Source organism: Bison bison, unplaced genomic scaffold, assembly GCF_000754665.1.
Source record: "Bison bison bison isolate TAMUID 2011002044 unplaced genomic scaffold, Bison_UMD1.0 scf7180017864384, whole genome shotgun sequence".
Lineage (NCBI taxonomy): Eukaryota > Metazoa > Chordata > Mammalia > Artiodactyla > Bovidae > Bison > Bison bison.
In genome coordinates this window covers 15,317,199-15,324,451 of record NW_011494956.1, presented here as the reverse complement: position 1 = coordinate 15,324,451, position 7,253 = coordinate 15,317,199, and the positions used below count along the sequence as shown (strand labels likewise).

Sequence of the window (7,253 nt, the reverse complement as noted above, 5' to 3'; positions counted from 1 at the left end):
TTCCCCATCCTGAACCCTCCTCCCTCCTCCCTCCCCATACCATCCCTCTGGGTCGTCCCAGTGCACTAGCCCCAAGCATCCAGCATCGTGCATTGAACCTGGACTGGCATCTCGTTTCATACATGACATTTCACATGTTTCAATGCCATTCTCCCAAATCTTCCCACCCTCTCCCTCTCCCACAGAGTCCATAAGCCTGTTCTATACATCAGTGTCTCTTTTGCTGTCTCGTATACAGGGTTATTGTTACCATCTTTCTAAATTCCATATATATGCGTTAGTATACTGTATTGGTGTTTTTCCTTCTGGCTTACTTCACTCTGTATAATAGGCTCCAGTTTCATCCACCTCATTAGAACTGATTCAAATGTATTCTTTTTAATGGCTGAGTAATACTCCATTGTGTATATGTACCACAGCTTTCTTATCCATTCATCTGCTGATGGACATCTAGGTTGCTTCCATGTCCTGGCTATTATAAACAGGTTTATATAAATATATAAACAAATATTTTTAAAGAGAGAGAGACCAAAATAACCTAATCAAAAATGGGCAGAAGATTTAAATAGGTACTTCTCTAAAGATATACAGATGGTCAAGAAGCACACAAAAAGATGTTTGGCATTGCTAATTGTTAGAGAAATGTAAATCAGAACAACAATAAGTATCACCTCACACTTATCAGAATGGCCATCATCAAAAAAAAAAAAAATCTACAAAAAATAAATGCTAGAAAGAGTGAGAAAAGGGAACCCTCCTCCTACACTGTTGGTGAGAATGTAAATTGGTACAGCCACTGAAGAACAAAATGGAGATTCTTTTAAAAAACTAAAAATAGAACTATCATGTGACCCAGCAATCCCACTCTTGGGCATATATCTGGAGAAAACCATAATTTGAAAAAATACATGCATCCCAGTGTTCACTGAAGCACTATTTACAATAGCCAGGACATGGAAGCAGCCTAAATGTCATTGACAGAGGAATGGATAAGGTAAATGTTGTGCATATTTACAGTGGAATATTACTCAGCCATAAAAATGAATAAAATAATGCCATTTGCAGCAACATGAATGGACTTAGAGATTGTCATACGAGTGAAGTAAGTCAGGGAGAGAAAGACAAATACCATATGATAGTACTTATATGTGTAATCTTAAAAAAATGATAGAAATGAACTTATTTGTAAAACAGAAGTACTAGTCACAGATGTGGAAAACAAACTTACGGTTACTAGGGAATTGGGGGAAGGGATAAATTGGGAGATTGAGATTGACATATACACACTACTGTATATAAAAGAGATAACTAATAAAGACCTGGAGCTTCCCTTGTGGCTCAGATGGTAAAGAGTCTGCCTGCAACGCAGGAGTCCCAGGTTCAATCCCTGGGTGGGGAAGATCCCATGGAGGAGGGTTGGCAGTCCGCTTCTTTCCTGGAGTATCCCATGGACAGAGAAGCCTGGTAAGCTACAGTCCATGGAGTTGCATAGAGCCAGACATGACTGAGTGACTAACGCATACATAATAAGGACCTACTTACTGTATAGCACAGGGAACTCTACTCCATACTCTGTAATGGCCTGTATGGGAAAAGACATTTTTTTAAGTATATATATTTATAACAGATTCACTTTTCTATTTGTTTCAGTTGTATAGCAAAGTGGATCAACTATATTGCAATAAAATTTTTTAAATAATAAAGTGAGTTTGGAAGTAGTCCCTCTTCTTCTGCTTTTTGGAAGAGTTTAAGGAGGACCATTATAGTGTTTTTAAGTGTTGGTCTTGGTTGTAATATAGTTTAAATTGTACTCATAGTGGACTGTTGGTTAAAGATGGAACATGTGTGAAACACATGTCAGAATATCGTAAATTAATGAAGCACATGAAAATGATAATTCTGTAAAACTGTTTCAAGATGCTTTTATGGAATATGTAATTTGCATTCATCTGATCAAAATTTGTATGAAATACCAAGATGTTTCTAATACTTAAAAAATTATGATTAAAAGAAGCTGGGTGAAAGGTATAAGGGAATTCTCTGTGTTCTTTTGGGAGTTGTTCTGGAAATCTATAATTATTTCAAGATATAAAGGTTTTTCAATCATTTTAAATACAAAAACATTAGCCAACATGCCTTAGTTTAAAATCATATATGCATTCATATATGTATATAATTGACATTTGCTATTTCCTATTCTTAAAGCTACTGAAAAGAAAAATAATTCAGGATTGTTAACTAAGTACAAATACTAATAGCAAGGTAAAGATACTTTATTGAATATTATGAGACATAGAAAGGGTCTAATCAAATTAAGATGCTTTCATTTCTAAAATGGATTGTCAGTTGTGGATTCCATGTTGTATGAAATAAGGAAGAGGTTGCCCTAAAAAGAATTCATCTTCAACTTACTACACAACTAGTGTTACAGACAGCTGGATGTTTATTATATCAATAATTGAGCATACTCTGTTTAGATACTTAAACTTCTAAAAAGGAAAGATTTAAACACTTGAAAATGTGAAAAAAAGGATTATTCTATCCAATTGACTTTTTGTTTATTGGTGACAAATATCTATAGTATATGTTTGCTGAGAACTTCTCTCAAAGAGTACATGAAACCATTTTCTACCTTGATATTTAAAAACAAAACCTCCAAATTATCAAAATAATGTGTAGGCCCAGTCACTGAAATTGTACCGATTGATGTCAAATTGTGCCTGGAAAAGACATGTACCATCATCCAAATGTAGGGACAGGATGTGTCACGTGATGTGGCCGTTTAACTGAAGAGCACAGCCTTGCTGCTCACTTTCAGAAGGGTAATAGTTTCCCCTCTTTCAATGCATGTTGTCACTTTGATCTTAAAACTGGGCAGATGGATACATGTATTGCACAACTGCCCCATTATAATCAAAGATTACAATGTCCACAAGATTCTAGGCTGCTTAAAAAAAGAAAAAAATGTTAAGTATTCATTACACAGTATGAAGTTTTTTGGTTACAGATTAAATGAAGAAAGATTTGGAGAGGGAAGGCAGTAGAGTATTGTGAAAGCAAGAGCTGAAAGAAAAATGGAGTCAGAATATCAATGAAGGTATATGTTTGAATGTCATAGAAAATGATTAGCTATAAGGAATAAATATCCACTTAAAGATATATTAGTAAAAAGGTTATTTATAGTAAAAATATACAGAGAGCATATCAGTTCACTATTTTAGAAACTGAGCATACTACTCTTTCTCTCTGTATTATATGTACTCTTTTTTCTTAACCCCAGCTTCTGCTGTGTTACTCATTATGAATGCCCCCAAGCAGTGGTCTAAAAAGGAAAGATTTAAACACTCAAAAATAAGAAAAATGTAAAATAAGGGTTATTCTATCCAACTGGCTTTTTGTTATAGCCTTCAGTTCTGTAGACTTTAAGACCCAGAGCTCTCAGCTAATTGACAATGTTTCAGTGCTCTAATTCCAAGTCCCAAGTAGAGAAAACAAGGTTGGCCTACCTTGAGTCAGTGTCCCAACTAAACTTGACCAGAGATTGGATAGCATGTGACTCATAAAGTTGTCCCACCTAGCCTGTGAAGAAGGCAAGTCTCTAAGAAGTAGGCTGTTCTATAACATCTACAGGATGCTCTCCTATATCTCTTGTTCAGTATATTGGAGAGAAGATCAGTTCGAGAAGGAATGGATAAGTGCCCTGAGCTCTGAGAAAAAGAGGGGATTATAAAATATATACACCCCCACACACAAAAAAATAAGTAAAAGAGTGTAATAGTCTCCTAAGTGTAATCTTCCTAGGAAGATTAGGTCAGTTTACATAAATCTCAGCAGTATCTTTCTGGATCCATCTCTTAGAGTAATGGAAGTCAAAAACAAACAAAACAAAATGGGGCCTATTCAAACTTAAAAGCTTTGCCCAGCAAAAGAAAACAAACAAAACAAAAGACAGCCCTCAGAATGGGAGAAAATATTTGCAAACAAAGCAACTGACAAGGGTTTAACCTCCAAAATATACTTACAGCCTGATATCAAAAAACTCAAACAACAAAGCAACCCAGTCAAAAAATGGATAGAAAATCTAAATAGACATTTAACCAAAGAGAACATTCAGATGGCCAAAAAGCACATGAAAAGATACTGAACATTGCTAATTACTGGAAAATTGCAAATCAAAACTGCAGTAAGGTATAACCTCACACCAGTCAAAATGACCATCATCAAAAAGTCTACAAGTAATAAATGCTGGAGAGTGTAGAGAAAAAGGAACCCTCCTGCACTGTTGGTGGGAACGCGAATATGTAGCCACTATAGAGAACAGTACAGAGGTTCCTTAAAAAACTAAAAATAGAGCTGCCATATGATCCTGCAGTCCCCCTTCTGGGCATATATCCAGAAAGAAACTGTAATTTGAAAAGATACATGCACCCCAGTGTTCACTGCAGCACTTTTTACAATAGCCAAGACATGGAAGCAACCAAAATGTCTATCAAGAGATGAATGAATAAAGGAGATATAATATATACGTGTGTATATGCATATATACACACATACATATACATACAGTGGAATGTTGTGTGCATACTCAGTTGCTAAGTCATATCCAACTCTTTGCGACCCCATGGACTCTAGCCTGTCAGGTTCCTCTGTCCATGGGATTTTCCAGGCAAGAATACTGGAGTGAGTTGCCATTTCCTTCTCCAGGGAATCTTCCCAACCCAGGGATGCAACCCAAGTCTCCTACATTGGCAGGCACATTCTTTACCTCTGAGCCACCTGGGAAGCCACAGCAAAATATTACTCAGCATTAAAAAGAATTAAATGTTATTTGCAGCAACATGGATGGATCTAGGAATTATTCTAAGTGAAGTAAGTCAGAGAAAGATAAATAGTCCATGATATCACTTATATTTGAAATCTAAAAGGTACCAATGAATATATATGTGTAACTGAATCACCTTGCTGTACACCTGAAACAAACACAAAGTTGTAAACCACGTATACTTAAATTTTAAAATATTTTTTAAAAAGAAAGAAAATAAAAACAAATTATTTAAATGAACTTATATACAGAACAGAAACAGGCCCACAGACATAGAAAAACTTATGGTTACCAAAAGGAAAAGAGAGTAGGGATGAATTAGGAGTTTGGAATTAACATATACACACTACTATATATAAAATACATAACCACCAAGCACCTACTGTATAACATAGAGAACTATACTTAATATTTTGTAGTAACCTATAAGGAGAAAGAATCTGAAAAAGAATATTTATGTTTGTGTATTGTATGTACATATAGGGGTTTCCCAGGTGGTGCTAGTGGTAAAGAACTTGCCTGCCATTGAAGGAGAAATGAGAGATGTGGGTTTGATCCCTAGGTTGGAAATATTCCCTGGAAAAGGGCATGGCAACCCACTCCAGTATTCTTGCCTGGAGAATCCCATAGATAGAGGAGCCTGGCAGGTTACAGTCCATAGGGTCGCAAGGAGTCGGACACGACTAAAGTGACAACATGCACATGTATGTGTAACTGAATCACTTTGCTGTACACTTGAAAGTAACACAACATTGTAAATCACCTCTGCTTCAGTTTTTAAAAGATCAATTAGGTCAGTTTACAAAATGAACCACCCACTGTCCATTCTATAACCCTATTCAACTTTGTTGTCCCGATAATCTTTACAGCTGCTTCCCATCCAACAGGAATGAGGGTCTTGGGAGATGAGATAAAGTAAATGATTAAAACTTTAGGAATATAACCAAAAATTTCCTGTAGTATGTCTGTCAAGGTGTAGATAGATACCTAGATCTAAAGTCTGTTTCCCAGCTACAGTCATGATAAAAGTTTGTTTAAGCAGATGACAGATCAGACTGGAAAGCTCCATTAAGTTCCATCCAGCTCACCAAGCTTGGTAAGCACCAGCATTCAAATGTCCTGGTCCTCCCACTCCGAAGTAATGGGGTTGGTATTGTCTTGATCCCCTCGTGCATAGTATAGGTGAGTAGTAGCAAGGGCATTCATAAGGAGGAGCACTGCCAGGGGTAGATATACAGAGTGACAGTACTAAGCAACAGAAGTACTGGTTAAGTACTGGTTAATGGTACTATTTATCAGTGTGGATGTGTCACTTTTCTTAAAGGACCAAGACCTAGTTGGAAGAATGTTTTCAGATGCTTCAGTAAGAAAATACCTGTACAGGAATGCATTCTGTAGGATTTGGACATGTGTTACTTAAGTTTGGAGATCAGGGTGGTACATGGCCCCCTTATTGGTTAACCAGAAATCTATTGATGAGTGGACTTTTATGAAGGAGCTTTCCTAGCAATAGTATGAGAACAGTCAATCCTGCTTTTGGCAGGCAGTCTTTCTCAGTGTATATTGGGAGGGAATGGTGCTGGGTCATGCAGCTCTAGTGGATTGTCTTCTGTACATTGTCTCTCAGTATTTTGTCATATGGGCCAGGATGCTGGTCTTAGATTCAGGGCGTGTGCTAAACCTCTTTATCAGGTAAAATGAAGGTTAGGCCACCTCATTCTAGATGGTGTCAGTCAGTCCCTCCTGAAACTAGTTTTCTAAAAAAAAAAAAAACAAAACTAGTTTTAAAAGGTGACTCTGTTCCCAGTCCAAGTCTTATCCGAAGAATCAGAAATAGTAGTATATTAACAGATTGCTTCCTTCACTTCCTCATTAAGTTCTTCCTCTATACCAAGCGCTGTACTGGTGTAGGGATACTGTAATGAACAAGCAAACAAGATCCCTGCCTCTGTGGCGGTTACATTCTATTGCAGGGATAAATATATTAAATGTGTAAACAATAAACAAAATAATTATAGATACTGATAAGTGCTGAACAGACAATAAACTGAGTAATGGGGTGAAAGTGAAAGCTGCTCAGTCGTGTCTGACTCTTTGAAACCCAATTGAAGTATGTATTACTCAGCCATTAAAAAGAATACATTTGAATCAGTTCTAATGAGGTGGATGAAACTGGAGCCTATTATACAGAGTGAAGTAAGCCAGAAAGAAAAACACCAATACAGTATACTAATGCATATATATGGAATTTAGAAAGATGGTAACGATAACCCTGTATGCGAGACAGCAAAAGAGACACAGATGTATAGAACAGTCTTTTGGACTCTGTGGGAGAGGGACGGGGGGAATGATTTGGGAGATTGGCATTGAAACATGTGTAATATCATATAAGAAACGAATCGCCAGTTCAGGTTCGATGCAGGATACGTGG

At 36.8% G+C, this 7,253-nt stretch overlaps 1 protein-coding gene across 5 annotated transcripts in view; it reads left to right on the top strand.

Annotated features, from left to right (window-relative positions):
* Nucleotides 1–7,253, top strand: part of PPP2R3A (protein phosphatase 2, regulatory subunit B'', alpha) — a 227,970-nt gene that overhangs the window by 24,551 nt on the left and 196,166 nt on the right. The gene's annotated exons all lie outside the window — the stretch shown is intronic.